Below are 15,105 nucleotides of genomic sequence, written 5' to 3'. Positions count from 1 at the left end.
TGCATAGCTTCTGGGGTGGGGGGAGAACAATTTAGAACAGCCACACAAATTGGATTTGAAAAGAATATAGATTTACACTGATGGCCTTGAGCTCCTTGGAAGGAGAACAAGATAAAAATTTAATTGACAGAGCGATCAGGAAAATGGCTGGGAGTGGGGGCTTCCCCATTCAAATTACTAGATTTAGGTTTATTTGATTTATATCCCCCCCTCCCCACCGAAGCAGGCTCAGAATGGCTCACAATTCATAATAAAACAACAATAAAAACATTTAAGTTCAAACATTGAATTAAAACAATTTGTTGCTAATTTCTGTACAATTTTTTTTTAAACTTTAAATTTTTTATTAATTTTTCAACCAAAACCAACAATCAAATACATTTCTGTACAATTTAAAGATGGCATTCAGTCATCTTAAAACATCCATTCAGATCTAGTACCTCGGCGATGGTCATCATTTCAGTTAAATGCTAGCTGAAATAACATAGTCCTGCAGGCCTTGCATTCAGTGATGGTTTCAAAGGGGAAATTACAAGGGTAGGAGAGCTTTTTGCTGTCATCTCATGTATACTTTGACCCTGAAGCATCCTGGAGTTTCTTACCTACATAGGAACAAGTGTCAAAATACTTTTATCAAGGCAAAGCAACTGTCAGAAAACAACGAGCTTGTCACCAGTGTTCAGACATCTTCCTTAGGCTTAATATAACAAAAAGAGTGGGAAAAGAGAGCAAACTGTTGATGCAGAACATGGTAAAAGCCCTGCCTAGTTACAGATAGTAATTCAGGAATAGCTTGTGGATTGGGTAGGTATGTGTTCAACCCTCCCTCCTATAGGAAAAACCTGGGAGAGAGAAGCAGCGGTTTTCTCTTGGAAAACAGTAGAGCCAATAATGTTATGAGCTCCTCTGTGGCATTAATGAGAAGTCACAAGGCCTTTGGAAGGCATGAGTAAGTAGGAGATGTTGAGGGGCTGTAATCTTGGCCTTTGATCTACAAACAGTTGCAAAAGCACCCCTTCCTGAGCCCAAAGTGACAGCAATGGGTTCATTCTACTGCACAGCTGAGCTGCTTCTGCCTCAGGCAAGAAGCCAGGGTTCCGTTTATGTCTTTCAGCACCACTTTCAGGGACAGCTCCAGCCCCTGTGGCGAAAGCTTGAAAGCTCACTGCTGGGTAGATCAAAGGAGACACAACAGTGCACTGCTTCTTAACCAGCTGTGCTGCACGGTGGCAAAAGGGAACCCTGGCATGTTCCTTTTCCCCTCCCCAGAAGTTTCAGCTTTTCTTCAGATTCTGCTCACATGCATGTGACAGAGGAAGTTGAAGCCACCAGAGCACTTCTGCAGCTCCTCTTCCTCCATCCTTTGGGCAGGAACAGTCTGGAACCCGTCCCAGGTCACCAAGAACTATAAGAACCTGCCATAGACACAGCCAAATATCCCTATCATTCAGACCTGGAGTAGAATAGCAGTTAAGAAAATAAATGCAGAAGTTTGCCCCTCCAGGTTTCAGTTACAAACTCCCCACATGGCCTGCATCAACTCACATATTCTCTGTCTTTCAGCTTGAATTATCCCCACTGGTCTGCCTTATAGGGCTCTTGTAAGATTGCTGTGAGAATGCATGCAAGGATTTTTGGACTATACTAAATAATTCACAAAGTTACTTGGAAAAACTATTAGGGCAGTGGTCTATTCTACTGTATATAGCTTGCTGAAACTAGGATCCTACAATATAATTTTTGCATCATTTAATGTCTCATGTTAACACTTACACTTTGCTTCAGTTCTGTTTTTTAGATTTCTGGTTGGTTCTACAACCCCTAGCCCTGTTGCACTGTTTACTAAATATCTGACTGTATTGACTCACTCTGTTATCTGCTGTGAGTCGTGAGTGGAAAAGGTGGACTATAAATCACATAAATAAATACAAAGGCTAAGTAGTATAATTATTATCCTATCGTGCGTCAGTAAAACATCAGTTAAACATCATAAGCTGCTTTAAGAACTACTCATAACTGAAAAGCAGAGGGGCAAACTTAATTAATAAGCCACTGATGCCTAAACCTTTGACTGTTGTACCTGAGATGCAAGTGAAGCAGAAGCCCACACTATTCCAAAAACTATGATGGACTTTCTTCCTCCCTGAGAGATCAGCTCCCCATTGAATGGCATGACCACCACTTCCCTCCAACCAGACCCTGTAAACAAGACAATCAGCTGCCATCTATCCAATAATCACTCCCAAAAAACTGTCCTGAGAGGCAGCAAGAGCCAAACATGAGGGTCATTTTGTATCATGCAGCCCATCTCCACCAAGTAATCTCTTATGCCTTATTTTATTCTCCAGTGAAGTCTTATAGGAGGGGGCAGTGGTGAGAATTTCAGCCTACATTCACAACTGGGACAGCATACAACTAGAGCTGCTCTGCATTCATTAACCCAAAGCCAAAGAGCATGACCTTTCACAGCAGTCAGACAGAGCATGCAAGCAGAGGGAGAAGAAGAATGAAAGGAAAACATGGCCTGCAGCAGGAGATGACACTAACTCAGGAAGAAAAGGTTTGCAGAGAACACTCAAGAGTAGGAGGGGGAAAGCAGCTTTGCAAAGAGAGTGGGGAAGGCTGTTTGCTTTCAAGCAAAGAGGAGTGAGGAATAGGAAGTGGGAGTGAGGAATAGGAAGGGGGTCGCAAAAGGAGAATGTGCAAAAGGAGACATTCTCTCATGTGCAAGAGAGAATGGAAACTCATTCAGTGTCATCAGACAGGACTGACAAACCACCTGCTCCTCTCCGGGTAACGAGCAGCTCTCCTTATGTCAGAAAGGGGAGGGGGAGAGAATCTTCCACACTAAAACAAAAAACTCTTTCATTCTTAGACCCACCCACACAGCTGAAGACCTGTTCCCACTTGGGAAGCTGGTAAATGGCTTGCTTTCCTTTGAAGGTGGTATGAGAAAAACAGGACACACTCCCCAAATTCATACTGAGGCCCTGCAAGCTACAATTACACCTGTGATGTCACAAAGCCTGAACCACAGGCAGAAGCATCATAAACTCACGGGATCTCTGTCCTTTGGGATTCACTTCGGGACGTGGATCCAGCCATAGGTCTTAACTGGGTATTCAGAGGCCCAGTTTGTTTCTTTAGTATGCAGTGTGACCAATTAAACATGCACCCATCTGAATTGTAACTCTAGAGTTACTAGGTCCTTTTAGGAGCTAAGCTGGGTCTGCTAGGAAAGACTCTGGTGCTGCCTGCATCCTCTGTGAGTGGCAAAAGGAAAGCCCCTGGCAGCTGAAGGCCTCTTGCCAAACCCCTCCCCCAGTATCTCCAGCCTTCTCAGGTTGCATCCATTGTGCTCCATACAAAGGAGCCATGGGGCCCCTGACATGCCGTTGCCACAGAGACAGGCTGGTATCCACCAAGCTAATAGGGAGTGGGACAGAGAAGGTGCAAAGCAATGCTCTTCCCAGGCAAGAAAGACAACCCAAGTCTCAGAATCCCATTGCAAGAAGCCACTTCTCTTCCTTCACCCATCCCACATCCCCAACACAATAATCATATTGCTTTTTTAATTGGCAAACTCCATAATAGCAATGCTAGCCAGCAGCAGCAAAATTTTTAACAGTTAAGATTGGTGCTGAAGGCTTTCACAGCCAGAGTTCATTAGTTGTTGTAGATTTTCCAGGCTGTATGGCCATGCTCTTGGCATAGTAGTACGTGGCAAAACGTCAGGTACTACTATGCCAAGACCATGGCCATATAGCCCGGAAAATTTACAACTAATAAGACCACTTTTTTTCAACATCTCATCATGTGCATTAAACCAATGACCAAGATCTTGGAAGTACACATCCAACATGTGGAGAAATCCCTTTCATATGATGTCATTAACAGCACACATTCCTAAAAGCAGGTGTATTGTACCTAAATCCTCAGAGGGGTGTTCAAGTCCTAAGAATTAACTGCCCACAAACACAGCACAAACTACTTCAAGCCTTGTCTCAGCCATGAACTCCCAGGAAGATGCAAGGCTAAAGGTGGTTCCGAGTTTTAAATTCACATTTGTTTCTCTCTCTTTTTTTGTGGGGGGGGGGGGAGAATTAAAAACTATATAAGTTACAACATTCCAAAAAATCCAAAAGCTGTTCTCCTTAACTTGTCTTATGGGATATTCCAGGGCTTTTTTTTGTAGCAGGAACTGTGTATTAGGCCACACACCCTGATGTAGCCAATCCTCCTGGAGCTTACAGGAGGTCCTGTACTAAGAGTCCTGTAAGCTCCTGGAGGATTGGCTACATCAGGAGTATGTGGCCTATTATGCAAAGGAGTTCCTGCTGCAAAAAAAGTCCTGCTCATGGTACTACTACTACTACTACTACCACCTTTTATTTATATCCCGCCCTCCCCGCCAAGGCAGGCTCAGGGTGGCTCACAACATATAAATACAATGTACAATAAAACCATAATTCACAATAATTACAATTATATAAAACCATCATTAAATCAACTTGTATTAAAATTAACGTTATGGTGCTATGACTCAGATCTTCTATAAAATTCAGTGGCTAAAACATATCCAGCGAATCTTTCTTGGCTCGGTATTAAGTGAAGGCTATTTTAAAGAGGTAGGTCTTGCAGGCAGTCCATATAGGGCTTTAAAGGTAATAACCAGCACTTTGTAACGAACTCGGTACACCACTAGCAGCCAGTACAGTCCGCGCAGTCCCGGCCATATGGGAGTCCCAACAACAGCCTAGCTGCCACGTTCTGCACTAGCTGCAGCCGCCAGGTTCAGCACAAGGGCAGCCAAATGTAGAGGGTGTTACAGTAGTCCAGTCTCGAGGTGACCATTGCATGGATCACCATTGCTAGGCCCCGGTGCCCAAGGAAGGGGGCCAACTGCTTCGCCCATCGAAGATGAAAAAACGCGGACTTGGCAGTGGCCGCTATCTGTGCCTCCATTGATAATGAAGGCTCCAGAAGAACCCCCAAGCTCTTGACTCTATGGGCCGCTTTCAGTGGCACACCGTCAAAAATCGGGAGAGGAATTTCCCTTCCCGGGGCACCGCGGCCCAAGCAAAGGGCCTCTGTCTTCGTTGGATTCAACTTCAACCCACTCAGCCTGAGTCAACCTGCCACGGCCTGCAATGCTAGGTCCAGGTTTTCCAGGACGCAGTCAGGCCAGCCGTCCATTAGTAGATAGAGCTGGGTGTCATCTGCATATTGGTGGCACCCAAGCCCAAACCTCCGAGCAATCTCGGCAAGGGGGCGCATGTAGATGTTAAATAACATCAGAGAGAGAACTGCACCTTGTGGCACCCCACACACTAATGAGTGCCTCCGGGACAGCTCTCCCCCAATTGCCACCCTTTGTCCCTGTCCGTCAAGGAAGGTGGAAAGCCACTGTAAGGCCGACCCCCTAATCCCTGTGTCGGCGAGCCGGCGGGTCAGTAGCCGATGGTCGACCATGTTGAACGCAGCCGACAGATCTAACAACATCAGCACCGCCATGCCGCCTCGATCCAAATGCTGCTGGAGGTCATCTACCAAGGCGACCAGCACTGTCTCCGTCCCATGACCCAGACGGAAGCCGGACTGGTGGGAATCTAAGATGGAAGTGTCATCCAGAAAACTCTGCAACTGTAACGCCACTGCCCTCTCAATAACTTTACCTAAGAATGGTAAGTTCGAGACCGGTCAGTAATTCGCCAATTCGGCCGGATCTGCTGTACTTTTTTTCAAGAGAGGGCGAACCATAGCCTCTTTCAAGGATGTTGGAAATTGCCCTTCCAAGAGGGATCTATTTATGATATCCCATACAGGATATCTAAGCTCCCTCTGGCAAGATTTAATTAGACAGGAGGGGCATGGGTCAAGATTGCAAGTTGTAGGGCGCACAGTAGAGAGAATTCCGTCGACTTCCCCCAGGCTAAGTGCGTCGAAGTGGTCCAAGACGAAATCAGAAGACAGGCACGGAGCCTCGAGTTCTTGTACTGTATCCAACGTGGCGGGGAAGTCCTGGCAGAGCGACAAGATTTTGTCTGCAAAAAATTTCACAAAAGCCTCACAGTCTATTTCTAATTCCCTCACATTTGATCTGCCTTGAGGCAGAGTTGTCAAATTCTCAGTTATCTTAAATAATTGTGCTGGGCGCGAATTTGCAGACGCAATTCTAGCCGCAAAGTAGTCTTTCTTTGCGGCCTTGACTGCCATCTCATAAGACTTCATAAACGTTCTGTAGGATGTTCTCGTCGCTTCATCACGAGTATGCTGCCACCACCTCTCTAGTTGTCTGAGTCCCTGTTTCAGCTGCCGTAACTCCAAGGTGTACCATGGAGCCAGCCTATTACGAGGACGCAGAGGACGCCAAGGTATGATCTCGTTGATGGCCCTGGACAGCCTGTCATGCCAAGCCTCTACCAGGTCATCAAGGGAATCGCTAGGTAATATTAACAGCTGCGAAATGTCTTATAACTATACATTGGAAAGACAAGACTGTCCCTAATATATAACACTGGCACAACAAACTTAGAGGATATTGTATTCTTGATAAGGTTTATTTTATTTATTTATTTATTTTGCTTACTTACTTTCGATTTATATCCTGCCCATTCCAAACGGACTCAGGGCGGCTGATAGTGTTATGAACTCAGAAAATACATTATATCACACTGAAAAATGGTCTTTTATTCTAGATAAGACATGGACAGAATTTGCAGATTGTTCTTCTTTAATTTGTTTCTTCCATTTTAGGTTCTGACAAATTCTGATTTTTGGCACCTATGATCAGAAGTTGTTGTCATCTGTCTTATCACACATACTGATTACTGACAGTTTTCAAACTAGCAGCTTCAGCCCAGGTTTTGCATGTCCATTTGTCCTGGGTGCAACTCACTTTGAAGTAGCTGGCACAAGAACAAGGCTTTGGACGGAGAAACAGCATATGTCCTCTTGGAAGGGACAGTCCACTGAACATGGGAGTATATGATATGTAGCAGTCCAAATCCTATCCAAAGTTTTTAAACTATTCTCAGTATTTATCATTGGATTCACAAATAAGAACCTAAGAGAAGCCATGTTGAATCAGGCCAATGGCCCATCCACAGTCCAACACTCTGTCACACAATGGCAAAAAAAACCCCAGATGCCATCAGGAGGTCCACCAGTGGGGCCAGGACACTAGAAGCCCTCCCACTGTGGCCTCCCCAAGCACCAAGAATACAGAGCATCACTGCCCCAGACAGAGAGTTCCATCAATACCCTGTGGCTAATAGCCACTGATGGACCTCTGCTCCATATGTTTATTCAATCCCCTCTTGAAGCCGTCTATGCTTGTAGTCGCCACCACCTTCTGTGGCAGTGAATTCCATGTGTTAATCACTCTTTGTGTTAATCAGGAACTGGGAACCAACTTCAGCCTCCTCTAGAGGTAAGAGTTTGCAATTATTGGTGCATGTCTGCAGATTGCTACAGGCTTTGGCAGCCATTTGGCAATCAAGACTGCTCCACAAAGACTCCTGAGAACCAAAGCTTGGGTTGATGGAGTGAAGAATTCTCCATGATGTTAGTTTCCCTAGCCTTCTTACCCTGTCCCACCTTAATCTCAAACTGGTTCCCAGGATTGCCTGAGGGGACAATGTGTGTTAAACCATTTTCTACATTGACATATTACATCTGGTACTTCCAGGCATTATAGCTAATTTTGTAATCCTAGTGTAAATATTCATTAGATGTCCCATGCTATTTGCTTGCATTATTTTACCACAAGTAATCTGCCTTGAGAACCTCCTTACAGTCAGCAAAAACAAGACCTGGAGCTGACTGGGACTCAGATCATGAGCTATTTATCACAAAATTCAGGCTTAAACTGAAGAAAACTGGGGAAGCCATTAGGCTATTCAGGTTTGACCTTAATCACATCACTTATGAATATACAGTGGAGGTGAAGAATAGGTTTAAGGGAATAGAGTTGATAGACAGAGTGCCTGAAGAACTATGGACGGAGGTTCATGACATTGTACAGAAGGCAGCAATCAGCACCATCCCAAAGAAAAATAAAGCAAAGTGGTTGTCTGATGAGGCTTTACAAATAGCTGAGGAAAGAAGGAAAGTGAAAGGCAAAGGTGAAAAGGAAAGATTCACCTAACTGAATGCAGATTTCCAGAGAACAGCAAGGAGAGATAGGGAGGCCTTCCTGAAGGAACAATGTAAAGCAATAGAGGAAAATAACAGAATGGGATGGACAAGAGATTTCTTCAAGAAAATTGGAGAAATCAAGGGAACGTTTCGTGCAAAGATGACCATGATAAAGGACACAAATAGTAGGGACCTAGCAGAAGAGATCAGGAAGAAGTGGCAAGAAGACACAGAAGAATTATACAAGAAGGATCTCAATGTCCCGGACAACCATGACAGTGAAATCAATGACCTTGAGCCAGACATCCTGGAGTGTGAAGTCAAATGGACTTTAGAAAGCAATACTAACAACAAAGTAAGCAGAGATGATGGTATCCCAGTTGAGCTATTCAGAGTCCTAAAAGATGATGCTGTTAAAGTGATGCACACATTATGTCAACAAATTTGGAAAATACAACAGTGGCCACAGAATTGGAAAAGATCAGTTTATATTCCAATCGCAAAGAAGGATAATGCCAAGGAATGTTCATACTATCACACCATTGCACTCATTTCACATGCCAGCAAGGTCATGTTAAAGATCCTACAAGCTAGGCTTCTGCAGTATTGTAGATCGGGAACTACCAAAAATTCAAGCTGGGTTTCAGAGAGGTAGAGGAACTAGAGATCAAATTGCCAACATTCGATGGATTATAGAGAAATCATGGGAGTATCAGAAAAACGTTTATTTCTGCTTCATTGACTATGCTAAAGCCCTTGATTGTGTTCTGCTTCATTGACTATGCTAAAGCCCTTGATTGTGTGGATCACAACAAACTGTGGCAAGTCCTTAAAGAGATGGGAGTACCAGACCACCTGTATAAGGGTCAAGAAGCAACTGTCAGAACGGGATATGGTTTAGAATAGGAAAAGGAGTTCAACAAGGATGTATATTGTCACCCTGCTTATTTAATTTATATGCAGAGTACATCATGCGGAATGCTGGCCTGGATGAAGCACAAGCCGGAATTAAGATAAGGGAAAAACATCAACAACCTCAGATATGCAGATGACACTACTCTAATGGCAGAAAGTGAGGAGGACCTAAAGAACCTCTTGTTGAGGGTGAAACAGGAGAGCACAAAAGTAGGCTTGAAACTCAACATCAAAAAAACTAATCTCATGGCATCTGGCCCCATCACTCCTTGGCAAATAGAAGGGGAAGACATGGAAGTAGTGACAAACTTCACATTTCTGGGATCCAAGATCACTGCAGATGGTGACTGTAGCCATGAAATTAAAAGATGTTTGCTCCTTGGGAGGACAGCTATGGCAAACCTGGGCAGTATAATAAAAAGTAGAGACATCAGCCTGCCAACAAAAGTCCGTATAGTCAAAGTGATAGTATTCCCAGTAGCAATGTATGGCTGTGAGAGCTGGACCATAAGGAAGGCCGAGCGCAGAAAAATAGATGCCTTTGAGATGTGGTGTTGGAGAAGACTCTTGAGAGTCCCTTGGATTGCAAGAAGATCAAGTCAGTCAGTCCTAAGGGAAATCAACCCAGACCGTTCCCTGGAAGGTCAGATGCTGAAGATGAAACTCGAATATTTCAGCCACCAAATGAGAAGGGAGCACTCCCTGGAGAAGATCCTGATGCTAGGAAAGACAGAAGGCAAAAGAAGAAGGAGACAGCAAAAGATGAGATGGCTGGACAGTGTTACTGATGTAACAAACATGAATTTGAGCAAACCGGAGGATGGTGGAAGACAGGAGGGCCTGGCGTGACTTTGTCCATGGGGTCACAAAGAGTCGGACTCGACTGTGCGACGGAACAACAACAATCTGCCTTGAGCCTCAGCAAAAAGGCAGTGAAAAATAAAAACTTTATCTACAAAGTACACAAAGTTTGTAGATGGATACTCCTCTGAGCTAGCCCACTGAAGTCAAGAGGTACCACTTCAAACCAAACTCCATGACTGGCCACTCAAACACCCTTAATCATTCTTTGTAACAAGGGATTCCAACATCAGAAACCAACTAGGTCAGGAGACAGATAGGTTTGTGCTCATTATCTTTATGTAATACCAGATCAGTTTGCAAATTGCAGAATGATATATTTCTGGATGAGGATGGTATGTGTCATTGTTGGAGGTGAACAAAAATATATTCTACCATATATTTTGTGGACTAAAATCTTCAGACACATGCATGTTGTATGCTCTCACGTAACCAGCATTTTCAGAAGTAGGAGTCCAGTAGCACCTTTAAGACCAACAAAGTTTTACTCAGAATGTAAGCTTTCGTATGCATGCACACTTCATCAGACAATGGAATGGGGTACGGTGAGCAGAACTATTTACAGCTGGTAGGCAGTGGTTTAGAACCACTGCCTACCAGTTATAAGTAGTTCTGCTCAATGAATCCCATTCCATTGTCTGATGACGTATGCATGCATACGAAAGCTTACATTCTGAATAATACGTTGTTGGTCTTAAAGGTGCAACTGGACTCCTACTTTGTTCTATTGCTTCAGACCAACATGGCTGCCCACCTGGATCTATTTTCAGAAGTGTTATGAAAAAGTGTGGACAGCAAGGTCTGAGAGCTCAGAAATGCAAAAAGTACACCAGGAAATGTAATAAGTCAAAACTGAATATAAACTAAGCAAAATACAGATGCTACTCATACTGGCAGCAATGCAACTTTTCTTCCTTTGCAAAGCAAATTAACACCTTTGATGACTGAGAACTCTCAAGTCATTACAGGCTTTTAAGGTGACACAAAATTCCTTCTTGTTTGTGCTGCAACAGACTAACATGACTGTGCCATTTATATTAGGCCTGAATATGGGCCGGGTACATATAGGGCTGAAGCAAACACCAGAATCTGATCTTCACAGTCATTGTCTCAGTTCAGCAGCCCAGCTTGGCTGAGGAGCAGGACTTTCGAAGGAAATGCATCTGTGCAGGGCCAGACCTCTCTCTAAGCAACTTAGGGGATCGCCTAGGGTGCTGCCTGTTCAGAGGCACAGATTTTTTGGGGGGGAAACCCGATCGGCAGGCCTTTCTCCCTGCTTTTGCACCCTGGGGTGCAAGAGCAGGAAAAAGATTTTTTCCCGCACCTCTTGGAGTGGCAGGCTGGTATGCATAGCAGTGTTGCAACAAGAGGCCAGAAAAAAGGAATTTCTGTGCATGCCCCCCTTCCCTAATGAGCTGACCTCACTGCCAGTTGTGGCCCAGATTTCTCTGCCAAGGAAAGGGTTCATTAAGGAACGTATAGTGAGGTTTATATAGATTCAGATATTCTTAGCCACAGGAAGATAGGCTTTTCTGCAATTCTTCCATGATTATTTATTTGCACAAAAGTACTTGCTCTCTTGTGAAATAAGCCGGCTACAGACTGTAGGAAATAAAACCCATGATTAGGCCTCTATTTTACCACCATGTAGAAGTACATTTATGCAATCATCTATGGAAGAATTATGGAGGTTTTTTAAAACCCTGTTGTTAGAAGCCTACAGAAAATGAAAACATGCCTTCCTCCTAAACAGAGCCAGGAGCCACGGCCAGTCTGTACTGCCCTCCATGCGAGACTGCTATTAGCCATCAGCTGTGGTTTAAAAACAAAGATAGTATTCTTGGGCTGCCCAGGGAAGAAGCTGGGCTGCTCGGCAGATCTACCCCAAGAGACACTGCTCAGGCATCCCAACCGGTTCAGTTAGGGTTGCCAGGTCCAATTTAAGAAATATTTGGGGACTTTGGGGTGGAGCCAGGAGACTTTGGGGGTGGAGCCAGAAGCAAGGTTGTGACAAGCATGATTGAACTCTAAAGGGAGTTCTGGCCATCACATTTAAAGGGACCATACACCTTTTAAATGCCTTCCCTCCACTGGAAATAATGAAGGATAGGGGCACCTTCTTTGGGGGCTCACAGAATTGGATCCCCTGGTTCAATATTTTTGAAACTTGGAGTGTGTTTTGAGAAGATGAACCAGATGCTATGCTGAAAGTTTGGTGCCTCTACCTCAAAAAGCAGCTCCCCCAGAGCCTCAGATACTCACAGATCAATTCTCCATTATTCCCTGTGGGAATCAGTCTCCATAGAGAATAATGGAGTGCCCAGCAGACATTTCCCTCCCCCCCTCATGCTTTCTGATGACCCAAGTGGGGGGAGAGCCTCCAATCTGGAGGATCCCCTGCCCCCACCTGCGGATTTGCAGCAGAAAAAAGTCACACGGACAGAAGGTTTGAAGAAAAGCAATAGCTCCGTGTATAAAGTACCTCCTGTCCAATAATAAGTATTCACAAAATTTCTCAATAAAGATGCTTTCTCCAACGAATGTAGAAATGTCAATTTCTTTACTAATATCAAAAAGTTCATAAACCATTCATAGAAATTCTGGATTAGCTCATTGTATGCAAAGGTAACTCAAATACATTTTCCAAGCACCATCAGCTTGCAGGCATAACTGGTCTGAACTCCTGTTTCGCATTACTGCTTTATTCAAGCTAGAATTTCATACCACTATATTGCTTCACTCTTCACACTTAATTATAAACCTTATTTCCTTTTCCCAACGTTTACTAATGTCTGTAAGCTGATGATGCTTGGAAAATGTATTTGAGTTACCTTTGCATACAATGAACTAATCTGGAATTTCTATGAATGGTTTACGAACTTTTTGATATTAGTAAAGAAATTGACATTTCTACATTCGTTAGAGAAAGTATCTTTATTGAGAAATTTTGTGAGCACTTATTATTTATACAGGGAGCTGTTGCTTTTCTTCAAACTCACCTGAGGATTGGCAGCCCTAGGACTGGTTCTATTGGCCTTAAGTGAGAAGGAGGGATATGTTTGTGTGTATGTGTGTTTGTATAGTAAGTGCCATCAAGACGCTTCTGATTTATGGCAACTCTATGTATTAGTGTCTTCCAAAATATCCTATTGTTAACAGCCTTGCTCAGGTCTTGCATTACTGATCTGTTCTTCCTTCCAGAAGCAGTCCAGCATTAAGCACAGTACATCCAGGCTTCCACTTGGATACTCACTTTCATATTCCTAAAACAGTCCCCTGAATCTGTACTTGAAGAGAGCGCAAACCTGAAGGCCTCTGAGAAGGAGCACTGAACTACTGCTGCACATTTTCCAGCAAGAGGTAACCCTCCAAGCCTCTTGCAACAGCAGGAAAGAGAACAGCAAGCCAGGATACTGTGCCAGAGAAGTTACTTCATTTCCCTGTACTGCAGCCATTGCCTGTATTGGGTGTATTACAGCCAACTCACCCCCTCAATAAATACCCAGTTACAGCTTTTCCTTTGTCTGATGTTGCACAGCTATCCGTGGAGAGAGGAAGGGATGCACGCATGTGGCACAACAGCCTTCCTAAAGCTATTTTTAATCGTGGAGGCTACAGCCCTGATCAGGACTATCAGAGAATAAAGTCGCAGCCAGGACAGACTGAATCTGTTCAGACTCCCTTTAATTTCTTACATGTACTTTAATGCCTCTGAAAGAGCCCAGTGGACCAAAATGAGCACAGCCCACATGCATTCATTGCTTTGGCATTGAATCTAGTTGTGGTTTTTGTGAACACAAATCTTATCTGGTTGGAGTTACAATGCTGGCATTTACAGCCAACTCAGCTTACAGACTTGTGGTTTGCAAATCTGCAGCTGACCTACTGGCACACGGAAAATAATTTGCAGTACTTTACTTAATTCATGATTTCTAGTATGTTTTATTGTGTCTGTGGGGAGGGGTAGCAATGGCATGCATAGTAAGACATTGTCACCTAATATCCATGCTCCCTAAACAGTTGGCGCTCCCCCCTTTAAGCCTGAGGTCCTGGACTTTAACAAGGATAGCCATGATGATGCCTGTTCTTTGCTTTCCTGAGCAGCTCTTACAGTGAAATGCACCCCTTGTTTGCAAAGTGCATTCTGCATCTGCCTGAATGGATGCACATGCACAAGGGGGGTGGGGGGAACAAATATCCCCAATTCTTCACTCAATATTTTGCAAACGAAAAATTCCGCTGCCAGGACCTCATTTTGCAAATTATTTGGTATATCTCTTAAGGATAGAGAGAGGAAAGGCTTGGAGTTTGGAGGGAAAGGGATTCAGGAACAAACAGAACTGGCTTCAGGCCTTTTGCAAACCCCACCACAACTGCACCACGTGACCAGAAAGATGTGTCACAGACAGTGTGTTGACTGTGTCTCTCATTTTTGTATCACCCTTTCTTGAAGGAGTGCAAGGGGACGCACACAGAGCTCCTTTCCCAACCTTATCCTCAAAATCCTGTGAAGTAGATTAGACTGAGATCAGCCAAAGCAATTCACAGCTGCAAAGGGAACTCAACTGAGATCTCCCATATCATCGTAGGTGGTGCCAATTAAAATACTGCTGGAATCAGAGATAAATAAAAGGGGCCAGCTTCAGGGCAGAACTGGCGCTCCAAAAGGGCAGAGCAGCCATCAAGTTGATTAAACATCTTTCCAAATTCCTGAAAGAAGGGTGGCTGGAATGCAAAACAGCTGTGCTCCCTACTCACAGATGAGAGGTTACAGAGCAAGGTGCTCCACCAAAAGAAAGGCGAGGGAGGCTGGACAGTAGCAATAGACTTACTACAGCAATGAATCAAGCAGCTTCCTCCAGCAATGGCAGAATTCAACTTTTCATTGCTATCTTTACACCTCTCATCTAAGGTACTGGACCCTGCCAACAAAGGTTTCTTCCACATCTAAGATTCTCAGTCTCTGTCCAGACAGTGATGTTGTCAATAGCCAGAGGATATTACAGCGTACCAACAGGAAGGGAAAAATGCCCCAAAGCAAGTTTCAAACTTCATACAGCCACTCACAACCCCATCCATCAAAATATCTTCCGAAGCCAATTGTGTCAGAGCTGAGAGAGTCCCCATATTTTCCCAGTAAGAATAAGTCAAGTCAGCTGGATCCTACAAACTGCAGGCACAAGGATCATG

At 44.1% G+C, this 15,105-nt stretch overlaps 1 protein-coding gene across 2 annotated transcripts in view; it reads right to left on the bottom strand.

The window, feature by feature from the left end:
* The window catches only part of DPYSL5 (dihydropyrimidinase like 5), a 66,202-nt gene that overhangs the window by 25,067 nt on the left and 26,030 nt on the right, over positions 1–15,105 (bottom strand). The window lies entirely within an intron of this gene.

The sequence above is a fragment of the Heteronotia binoei genome, chromosome 1 (genome assembly GCF_032191835.1).
Source record: "Heteronotia binoei isolate CCM8104 ecotype False Entrance Well chromosome 1, APGP_CSIRO_Hbin_v1, whole genome shotgun sequence".
NCBI classification, from domain to species: Eukaryota; Metazoa; Chordata; class Lepidosauria; order Squamata; family Gekkonidae; genus Heteronotia; species Heteronotia binoei.
Note: the sequence above shows the minus strand (reverse complement) of the source record. Positions and strands in the feature narration are given on the sequence as shown.